Below are 12,166 nucleotides of genomic sequence, written 5' to 3'. Positions count from 1 at the left end.
CCTCAACCATGATGACATTACCACATACTTTCTTCACCCTCATAGGAGAACCAAAGCAGGCTTCACCTTTCCTCACAAATGTCTGTAACTTGACACGTACCAGATCACCAGGTTGGAAAGAGAGTTTTCTTGTAGAATTCTGCAGGTCATACCTAGCTTTTACCTTTTCTTGATTTTTTTTTACTTCACCCCACACCCCATCCTTGTTCACAGAATCAGGCATCTTACCAGAGACTGCTCTGGCTAACCACGCTGGAAACAGTCTTGAGGTGCTACGTCTTCCTTTAAGGAGTTCAAAAGGAGAAATTTTTGTCACAGAATGTGGAGTGGTGCGATAAAACCACAACATCGAATTGACTGCTTCTTCCACATCCAGCTTACTTGCTTTGGCCCATTTGATACACTCCACGACCACCCTATTCATTCTCTCTACTAAACCATTAGTTTGAGGATGGCATAGAGAACTTTTCAAATGTTTCACACCTGATTCTTTCAGAAACATTTCCATGTCATAACTCACAAACTGCACACCATTATCCGAAATCAAGGTTTCCGGAAAACCTTCCCTCCAAAAGATCTCTTTGAGAAACTGAATAGCGCTACCAGCCGTAGGCTTTGCAAAAAAACGCACTTCTGGCCACTTACTGAAATAATCCATTAAAACAAAAGCATAACGCATCTGGCTGGGGAGAAAATTGAAAGGTCCAACCATATCGACCCCAACTTTGACCCAAGCCTTGTCCGGTAAGGAAATGGGTTGTAATGGAGGTTTCGCAATCTTCAGCCCTTTTTCTGCACCATTACACACCACACACCTACCAACCACTCTTTCTACATCCTTGTCCATAGAAGGCCACCAAAAATGTGCTCTAATATGTCTCTTAGTCATAGTGGCACCAAGATGACCCTCATGAGCATGGTCCACCAACCTTGTACGAATCCCACACGGGGGAACACATTCATCATTCCTCAAAATAATACCATTTTCAATCGACAACTCATCTCCCACCATGACATATGGCTGAACTTCAGGATTCACATTTCTTTCTTTAGGCCAGCCATTGATTATATGCTGCTTAACAACGGACAACACCTCATCACTGCTTTCAGCCTCCCTCCACACAGTCTCTGTGCACACCTTGGATTCATCAGCATCAATTGCAGCTATGAAACAATCTTCCACATCATCCTCCCAATCAAGTTTACTTTCTTCACATATAGGTAGACGAGATAGAAAATCTGCTGTGAAATTATCTTTCCCCGGAATGTACTTGACCTGAAAGTCATACTGCAACAATTTTGTGGTGAGGCGTGCGATACGAGGGGTCGTATAGTTAATTTTATCCCCATTTAAGATGAAAACCAACGGTTTGTGATCTGTTTGAATTACATATTTTCTGCCCCAAACATAACTCCTACATTTTTCACTAGCCCAATAGCATGCTAGCAACTCTTTTTCAATCACTGAATAATTCAGTTCAAGATCACGTAAGACTCTAGAAGCATAACTAATAACCTTCTCCTCCTCTCCTAGACCTTGCGACAACACAGCACCCAACCCATACCTACTAGCATCCACCGTAATGGTACACAGTTGGCTAGGGTCGTAAGGACACAGTGGTCTGGCATCCACCAACTCTCGCTTCATCCTTTCAAAAATGGTTTGACATTCACTGTCCCATATAAACGGAACTTTGCTTTTGAGCATATTGGACAAAACTTTCATTTTGCTAGCATAGTTGGAAATGAACTTTGAGTAGTATTCACACATACCAACAAAAGATCGTAACTCATCTTTAACTTTAGGATTAGGGGAATCTACAATTGCCTTTACTAACCCCGGACGAGGTGTAATACCTTCCCCAGACACACAATGGCCCAAAAATTCTATTTTTTTTAAATAAAATTCACATTTTTCCTTCTTTACACAGACACCACAAGACTGAAAAATATTAAAAACTGATCTAATTTTTTCATTGTGATCTCTTAAACCCCTTGTGTGAATCAACACATCATCCTGAAAGATTAAAATACCTTGGATTTCCCCCAAAATTTTGTGCATGATACGTTGGAAAGCTGATGCAGCAGAAGCCAACCCAAAAGGCATCCTGCAAAACTGGAAAGTGCCAAAGGGTGAATTGAAAGCAGTGTAATGGCGCAAATCCTCTTTCAGTTCAACCTGGTGATACGCAGACACCAGATCGATCTTTGAAAACCACACTGAACCCCTGAGCCCATCAAGTAGATCACTGATCTTGGGTAAAGGAAACAAGTCTACCCATTTTCCTTATTGAGACTCCTGAGATCAACACATAAACGCAGGTCTCCATTGCGTTTACGGGCAACAACCAAAGGAGAAAGCCACAAACTGGACTCAATTGGCTCAATTACACCATTCTGTTGAAGCTTGTTCAATTCAGATTTAAGATCTTCTCTCAAACTAAACGGTACTGACCTCACCTTATGTCTTACAGGAATGGCCCTATCTTTAACCTTTATTCTATGTTTGAATCCTGTAATCTTCCCCAAGCCCTGGGCAAAAATACCAGGAAACTCATCCTCAAACGGTGTCTTGGAATCTGCACTCTCCACCACCAAAACTTGCTCTTTAGTTCCAGGTTTCAGCACCATGCCGAACAGACCCTGATGATACCACCCCAAAATATTCAAACCCTTATATGCCACATAGATTTTACCAAAAATCTTCCGAACCTTGAACTCCAAACTGTCTTCTATGTACCCTTCTAACTCAATTTTCCTGCCTTCATACGAGACCGGAGACCTATCGGGAGGGAATAACTTTCTGTCCCCCCAAGTATTATGGAACAGCTCTGATGAAATCATTGTAATGCGAGCACCAGAATCAACCAATAACCGAAGCATCTTATCCCCAACCCAAATATCCACCATGGGATCTATGTATTGGTTATGTTCCTTGACCCCTAATACTTTATCTGTGACCACAACAATCATGTCCTGGAAGGCTTTTACAAAAGATTCTTCTCTATTTTCTTCTCTATTTTCTTCCCCATCCTCCACTATGCAAGTGACATTAGCTTACTTATTACTAGAGGATTGACAGACTCTAGCAAAGTGACCAGTTTTACCACATTTCCTACACGTAAGATTCTTTGCAGGACAAGGTTTGCCGTCTTTAAAATGAGGCATGTTTCCACATCTAAAACAGATATTCGAAGATCTAAAAAAAGGATTGTCACTTTTCTTCATATCAGCATTCTTTGCTGCACCCCTTTTTGCAACAACACTGACATGAAAAGGATCCGAGTCCTTCACAGTAGAGCTGGAAGAAAGTTCCATCAACGAGATCTGGGCAAGCTCTACGCTTTTGGCTACTTTGATAGCTTCATCCAACGTTGGATTTCCCATGGTGAGTAATTTCTGCTGAATATGTTTATTTGAACAATGACCAATGAACTGGTCCCTTATAAGTTGATCTTGAAAATCCCGAAATTCACACTTGGAAGCCAGTTGTCTTAGAGCACTGACATATGCATCAACATCCTCGCTTTGACATTGCTGACGCTTGAAGAATTTGTGCCGCAAGACAACTAAACTAGGTAAAACATCAAATCTTGTGGACAACTTTTTGGTAGTCATCAAATATTCATCCAGTTCTTCTTCATCCAATTGCGGTAGCTCAGGTAACTGTTTGAAAATCTCTCTCCCTTCATATCCCAATGAATGTAAAAGCAAACATTTCTTTCTTTCTGGGCGAAAACAAGATGCTCCTTTGGCACCCAGATAGGTTTCAAAGCCATCAAACCACTGTCTCCATGGAATAGGAGGAGCACCCGGAGTTTCCATGAACGGTGGTGGGGGATTGACTGACTGCATCCCTTAAGACAAAGCGTGACGTAGAAGTCAATGTGCTGTACACAACGTAGCAACAAAATACAACTGGTGATGTATTTTAGTAAATATTCATGCAAGAAGTACTTCCAAGATGGCGTCTGAACAGGCCATTTCAAGCTCAATTTAGTATGCGTTCTATATCCCCAACATAACTTGCAGATTCACCAACCTCTTGAAGAACATGCTCAGTACACGCCTGTTTTTTTCTGAAGAATTGCTGTGGAGGACGCTCCCCACGAAGACAGTGAACAGGTATATGGTGTGAAACTCCTCACATCAACCTCGTAGTCCGAAACTAGCTCGTCGCCACAAAATTTATGTTGTATTATTCTCAGGAGACACCAAGGTATGAGTTTTCTGCTTCTTTTATTTCAATAAACAAATCGTATAATCAGCGCCGCAGTCGCGTCTGCCTGGCAGCTTCGTCTCCGTCCGAACCCAACCGTCGTGTGTGTCCCGCGCGAGCCGCCCGCAGACGCGACCAAGGCAGCTCGGGTTCGGCACGCAGCAGCGCGCGCCGAACCTGGGCACAACAATTCCCGCTATTTGTTGGATTACTGAAAATAGTTCCAGAGATACTTCAGGAAATTCAATTCAGACTGGGTCTTTTAGAGGTGGATTTGTTTGCTTCACGATTAATAAATCAGTTAGAGAAGTATGTGAGTTGGTGCCCAGATCCTGGAGTGATTGTAGTGGATTCAATCAGTCTAGATTAGAACATGAGAGGTTATGATTTTCCTCTTTTCTCTCTGATGCAGAGGGTTTTGATCTAGGTTGAGTAGACAGAGATGCCAGTTAGTATTAGTGACACCATTTTGGAAGACTCAGGTATGGTACCCATCAGTGATGGAACTGATTATGGAAGAACCTTTACTGATTCAGGCATGCAGAGGTCTTTAAAAAGATGTGGACGGAATGGAACACATGTTGGTAGAGACAGGGGTGCTCAACCTTCTAGTTTGGAAAATTTCAGGGGATCTCAAAGTTTCAAAGAATTATCAGGAGAGGCTTGAGAGTCAATATATGAGTCATGGGCACCTGGAACAAGGAAGCGTTACAGGAGTGTATGGAATGTGTGGGCACGTTGGGTCATGCGAAAGGATTTGGATCCCATGGAAGTGGATGAGATTATGGTAGCTATTTTTTTTAGCAGAGTGGTATAAGAAAGGTTTGAGTTACAGAATGGTAAATTGTTTCAGATTTGCGATTTCAGGTGGACATTGTCTGGTAGATTGTGTATCGGTGGGAAGAGTACATTAATATGTTTAGTGATGAAATAAGTAAAGAACCCTCCTGATGCAACATATAAACCAATCTGGGATGTTAGTTTAATGTTTTTAATGTTTGGAAGATGGCCAGGGAACAGTTTAACAGCAAAACAATTGGAGTGGAAGTTAGCCACTTTATTACGTATAATTCTTTCAAAAGTCTTTCCGTTGTGAAAGTGTTAGAGGTGGCAAGCAGATTTTTTCAACCACATGGAATGTTCTTTGAAATAAGAAAGAGAACAAAAACAATGACAGATTCTGTTTTTTATCCTGTGTTTGATGACCATTCTAATGTGTGTGTGATGAGATGTAGAAAATAGTATGGAGGGAGAATGAGTGAGCTCAGGATTTCAGGTAGGGTTCGGTTATTAATCTCATATGTGAGATCTTATGCAGCTGTGTCATCAGCTATGATTGCAAGATGGGTGAGAGGTACGATGAGCGAAGCCGGCATGAATATGGATTTGTTCAAAGCTCATACAATTAGAGAAGCAATGGCTTTCAGATGTTTTACTAAAGGAGGAAGATTGGAGGATACCATGAAAGCAGCTCATTGGTCTAGTGATGAAGTGTTTAGAACATTTCATTTTAAACCAAGAGAATATGTGGCTGTTTTAGCAGTTTAGGCTTTAAACATTCATAAGACTAACCTCCTGTTTTGACATAAACTGCAGATTCTCTGAGGTTTACTGAACAGAAAATCCAGATTTTATTCAAGGCTAGCATTATCCCACCTTCCCATCCTTTAGAGGGGAAGGAGAATAAAAAGATAAGATGAAGTTTGTAAATCCGATAATATGGATATTAAATATTGAGAGTGTAATGTTGATTTATTGAAAGAGAAAAGAGTGGTTGTACTAACTTATGTTTTGAATATTCTTTCAGAGGCGCACTGAGACGGAGTTGTTTTATGCAAGGAGACATTCAGGAGAAAACCATAAACGAGAAAGAAAGGGATGAAAGCAGAACAAAAGTGAATGAGAATACTGATCATGGGACTTATATGCACTGTTAAGCATCTATTCTTAATTACTTTATGTTTGATTCTATTTGGAACCATTAGGGTGCTGCACATAAGTGGCGAATAAAAGGAATATGTATAATGCTAGCCTCCTTGCCTTTAATAAAATCACGATTTTCTATATAGTAAACCTCTGAGAATTTACATTTCACATGACCTTTGACTACAATGTCAGGTAGCTGGCCATTTTATTTAAACCCTCTCCATTGAAAACTGAAGATTGCAGCATGTCAATAAAGTGTAACATTTAATGATATAAGCGAAGAATAAACAAATACTTTGTTTTAAAAGACCAATTGTCAGACCAGTTAATTCACTGACTACAAAAGAAGTCTGAGGGTTTGTGGAGCAGAAACACTATGGGGGTAATTAAGGGGGTCATTAAGAGTTTGGCGGGCGGCCAAACTCTTCCTGCCATCAGACTGCCTGTGTGGCCTGAACCCTGCCGGCCCTGCAGTGAACAGGACCTTAACATTGACGCCGGCTCCTAATGGATCCGGCGCCAATGTGGCGGTGCAGCAGCAACTGTCGTGCATTCCACTGCCCGTAATTCGGGCAGTGGAATGCGCGATGGGGCCGTGCTTGGGGGCTCCTGCACTGCCCATGTCAAGTATATGGACAGTGCAGGGGCCTTCCGAGTCCCCATTCCGCCAACCTTTTAAGGTGGTATGAACTGGTGGATGGGGACTCCTAATCCCCAGGGCGGCGCTGCAATCAGCGTTGCCCTGGAAGATGTGAATCCACTGGGACCACCAGGCTGCTGGCCTGGCGGTGTCTGTGGTCTGACCGTGGCGGCTCCGCCGTGGTCGTAATGTGGCAATCCCACCGCCAGCCTGTTGGCGGAGGAGCCACCACCGCGAGTCTGGCGGTCATGCAACCGTCAGACTCGTAATGACCCGCTATGTGAGCAAGGGCAACTACTAAAAGTTACACCTTTTTTACCTGTAATCAAAGTGAAGCCACATGATTACCCCATGGTGAAGGATGCCCTCCCCAAACCCAACATGCTTACACATTTGTTTCACACTAACCTCTTGACAACGCTGTGATTCCATCATTAATTAATAGAAGGTTAACTCAAGGGCTAAACAAGTAAACGCCCCCCGTCTCAAAAGAGACCCACTTGGCACATAATACTAGACTAGCACCCTGGTTAATACACCAAAGGAAACGTCATTCGAAAAATATCATCTTCCAACTTAGATGGAATCACATATACCCGTAGGTCATAAATCAGTGCTGTAACGGGTATCATTATTTGGTCCACGTTGCACGCAGGATATTTCAGTTCCTACCTTGGTGTCTTCACAACACTACAGAAAACATTTTCTCGGGTGGAGGATTATACATTTCATCCATGCCCCACCTTCAAATGAACGATTTCACTTTTGCATCTACTTCTAGGCACAGCATTTCATCGGAGAGGTCTCTCTGCGGCAACTGACCACATAATATGGATGGCTAGAGACCAAATTAAGGGTGTTAGTCTATGAGACAGTCTCTCTCTCTTGCTCAGTAGCCAACCTTAAATACAACTTTTAGCAGTGAAATATACCAGATATTTCTCGGTTCCCTCTGAAGCAAGGCTTTCATAATAATGATGACATCCTCAAACCATACTGCAGAGCTTTACTGTTGTCCATTGCTAAATAAATCTTCCATTCAAGAAAGTGAAGAAAGCCTAAACAATTTGATTCCATTCATTGCACATTTCTCCTTTTTTTTAACTAAAATTCTGCATTGCGCTACTTTTTTCCTAAAAACAACTAAGTATTTCACGCACGCAGACATATGTGACCGATAGCATTTAATGCCATTGAGGCTGGTCCACTACTCTACACCATTTTATCAGGCCCACACTAACAGGTCTCAGAAATTACAGTGTAGAAAAAACAACAATTTAGAAACAAGAATGTTAACTTTGTGTAGTAAAAACAATAATAAACCTCTTATTGTCTCTGTTGTATATAATTACCTAACCCTATAATATTATTATTATACATGGTGTGTTAGATGCAATTTAGTGCAGAATTCATATATAATTAGTTTATGTCAAATATGGCATCACAAACGGTTTCCTATGATAGTAAAACCTGATCTTCATTTTTAACTGAAGCAGAGAGTACTAAAATTCATTTTGGTCCTCTGACATATTTCAGAAAATATTGAAACTCCACATTGTTGACAGCAATTAGTGAATCTTACTGCATTGTCTCTACATATCACCAACACGTTCAAAGTGCAGGAATGTAACTTTAATAAAGCTTTTAGAAACAAGCCACAAAATGGTAGGTTTTAAACGTACTGAAATATACAGGAGCCGAGACATAAGCGAAGGCTGCCGGAGGCTTTGCAAGTCAGCCCAGGACCCTCCATATTTTCAATCATGCCTTTGATGAATATATGCCCCAGAACGAGTGGTAGCACTCGCACATCATATACATGCAAGGATGACAATACTACAAACCCATGATTTAGAAAAAAGTCCTGCTCTATACCTGCAATAAGCCTCTTGCGGGCCTGATGCTGCAGCAAAGGTGAGAGGATTGATGTCCAGATACAGAGGTTCAAGGTAAAGTGTGAGATGATCTGGGAGGGTGAGTGTAACCGGACGTCTCCCGACGCCGGTTTGCAAGAAGATGCGGAAACTGACGAGGAATACCCCGGGGGCACCCGAGGAGCTCTGGACGTCATGACGTCGAACGTCATGTACGCCAGAGAGGAAATTGAAAAGGAGGACGCCGCGAGAGACGCGAGGAGAGACGCGAACAGAGACGCGAGGGAGAGAAACACTTGGAAAGCCTCACAGGAGGAAGACGAACGGGAAAACGCTCACCAGACCGAAGCACGCCCCCACCAGACGGACGAGCGACGGGGACGAAGAGAGATACTTAGGGAGCCTCCCGCCCCTGACCCAGTAAAGTCGGGAGACTACCAGGAAGCCGGCCGCGTCCCTGGAGGGGCGTGGCCTTCAGAGGTACGATCACCCCACAAATGGGAATGGGGTGCCGGGTGGTTCTCAGGACTTTGGGGAAATAAGGAAAAGGGACTGAGATCCTATAAGGGAGGGGAAACAGTATAAGGGAGGGGAAACAGTGTAAGAGGGGAAACAGTGTAAGAGGGAGAAACAGTGTAAAAGGAGAAACAATATATCCTCTAACATCACCGAACCCCAAACCTAAATAGCTGTTATCAAATAAAAAGGGGAATTCCACAACGTGCTGCGATAGGGAGAAAGGCACGACAAAAGTAAACCCCTCACCCCTGCACTCCCACCTACCCTCACCAACCTACTAAACCTAAATAACCCTATATAGTTATTTAACTTCCACTTACCTGTGTTCTTTTCTTCTTTATTTTTGGGAGCCTGGCCCGCTGACATATGGGAAGACCGGAACTTTCTTAAGCCGGACCAGACATCACCAAGAACCTTATCAGAACCCTAAAAGAGAGAATAAAAACAAAAGGGGAACTTTATTACTTTCGTTGAAAGACTAAATCAACCCTGTCATTGTATGAAGATGATGAATTCATCCTAGACCCCAGACCGAATTAAATTCATTAACCCTTGAGCACGCGTCTGTCGCCTTAATCCAATATCCCTTCAACCCGGGATAATGAACCCTTCACAGTGGTGTCAGAAGTGGGATATTGGGCCGGGCGACAGGCAGTCCAAGACCATGGAGGAAAAACCCACGATATCAGATATGATGCAGCAGTTGGCCGAGGGGCAGAGGCATCTGCAAATAGTGTGGGAAGAGCAACAGAAGGAGGCTAAAGTGGAGAGGGAGGCCCTACAAAGCGCGCTCAAAAGTCAGGCCACTATCATGGCCAACAATCAATTGGTTCATGAGACTGCCATCAAAAATCTCACGGATACCATTGCTGCTACCCGGGTGCATCCGAATGTGCCCAGTTCGGTCCTACAACGGTACCAGGAAGGCGAAGACCCGGATGCCTTCTTCACCAATTTTGAGCGAGTTGCCACTTCCGCTACCTGGCCCCAGGAACGATGGGGTCAATATATCGCCCCACTATTAACAGGAACCCTCCAAGCGGCTTATCAAGCCGTGAACCCCGGCGGAATAACCCCCTATCAGGACATTAAAAAGAGCATCCTAGAACGGGTGGGTTTTGATTCAGAACATTACCGAGTCCGGTTTAGAAAAGCTAAGTGGGGGCCTTCCGAGAACCCCCGAGCCCTATACTTCCGGATCAAAGATCTGGGTCTCAAATGGTTAGGTCCCATTGGGACTAATAGGGAAGACATCATTGAGATCGTCCTTTTGGAACAATATCTAGACGCCCTACCTCCCAATACGCGTCACTGGATCAAACAACATCCAAACCCAGATACTAACACCACCATCGAGTTAGCCTGTGCCTTTCATCGCTCCCTCGAATTCAAAACCCCCCCCCTTAGGCCAACGCCTAGCCCCATTCGTCAGAGTCCCAGTTCATCCTTATCAGTGGGGCGAAGAACCAACGATGATGTGGGGAAAATGCGAGGATTGGAGAAGCCGTATGTTCAACAACCACAGTGTTTTAGTTGTGGTGAATGGGGACACATAGCCCGGGTTTGCCCCCTAAAAACGGAAAAGCCAGAACCAATGGAGATAGGAATTACTAGGGGAAGAGTCTTTTATACCGGGGGAAACGACACCCCCTATAAAAAGAAACTTGTTATTAATGGAAGACCCACCCTGGCCCTCATTGATTCAGGATGCAGTCAGTCCGTAATCCGGGCTGACTTACTTGACAACCCTACCTTTACTACAGGTCTTACTGTGTCCATCTGCTGTATTCATGGCGAAACCAAGGAATATCCTCTAACCTGGACGACCCTGTCATGGGAAGGAAAAGAAAACCCCATAAGGATGGGGGTAGTGGAACAGCTAGTGGAAGAAGCTATAATTGGAACGGATTTTACAAAATTTTCGGAGCTTCTGGATAGTACAAGACATTCTGAACAAATGAATACCTAGTGGAAAAATGCTCCCTTCTATAATATACCTATACCTTCCCCATTAGACCGGTACAAACCCTCCCGAAGTGAAAAAAGAGCAACCAGAAAGGCCTACGCAAAAGAAACCACGAGCCCCGAGAGGGTAATTACACCGGTTCTTACCCTTACTAACCTTCCCCCCTTTCGGAGTTGCCAAAGAGAAGATCCAAGTTTGGTTCATGCCTGGAAAAGTGCAAGGTCCCGGACCCTCCAAGATAAAGGACCATCATTCACAATAGTTAAAAATCTATTATACCGAGTCACTAGCAATGACCGAGAAGAAAAGAGGCAATTATTAGTCCCCGAACCCTATAGACAACAAGTTCTACACCTAGCCCACAGTCAGCCAGGGGGTGGCCACTATGGGAGGGAAAAAACGGAAGAGTACCTGTTGAGGAGGTTCTATTGGCCGGGTGTCTTTTCTCAGATTAGGAAATTCTGTCAACAGTGCCCTAAATGTCAAATGATTGATCCTGGTACAAGGAGAAGAGCCCCGTTGCAACCACTTCCTATCATAGATATTCCCTTCTCACGAATAGGAATGGACATTGTTGGTCCTCTCCTACCCTCTTCCCGAGGGTACCGTTACATATTAGTGTTGGTGGATTACGCGACAAGGTACCCCGAGGCCATCCCTCTTAGTAGTATTAACACCAAGAGTGTTGCCCACGCCATGATAGGGTTCTTCTCCCGAATCGGATTTCCTCGAGAAATCTTAACAGACCAAGGCACCCAATTCATGTCCTCCTTAATGACACAAATATGTCAACTTTTGGGGATCAAACAATTGCGGACGTCGGTTTATCATCCACAGACTGATGGCCTGGTGGAAAGGTATAACCGGACATTGAAAAATCTTCTAAAGAAATCTATCTCCGAGACAGGGAAAGACTGGGATAGGAAGCTCCCCTTAGTATTGTACGCTGTCAGAACCCATGAGCAAGCTTCTACGGGCCACAGTCCGTTTGAACTATTGTTCGGGCGACAACCCAGGACCTT

The 12,166-nt window shown here is 43.6% G+C and overlaps 1 long non-coding RNA gene across 3 annotated transcripts in view; it reads left to right on the top strand.

Annotated features, from left to right (window-relative positions):
* Positions 1 to 6,452, top strand: part of LOC138249222 (uncharacterized) — an 87,103-nt gene extending 80,651 nt beyond the window's left edge. For all 3 annotated transcript variants that reach the window (XR_011194792.1, XR_011194794.1, XR_011194793.1), the window contains one exon: positions 6,027 to 6,452. This is a non-coding gene — a long non-coding RNA (uncharacterized lncRNA). The remainder of the gene's footprint in view (positions 1 to 6,026) is intronic.
* Positions 6,453 to 12,166: the final 5,714 nt, after the last annotated feature.

This window comes from Pleurodeles waltl, chromosome 8 (assembly GCF_031143425.1).
Source record: "Pleurodeles waltl isolate 20211129_DDA chromosome 8, aPleWal1.hap1.20221129, whole genome shotgun sequence".
NCBI lineage: Eukaryota > Metazoa > Chordata > Amphibia > Caudata > Salamandridae > Pleurodeles > Pleurodeles waltl.
Note: the sequence above shows the minus strand (reverse complement) of the source record. Positions and strands in the feature narration are given on the sequence as shown.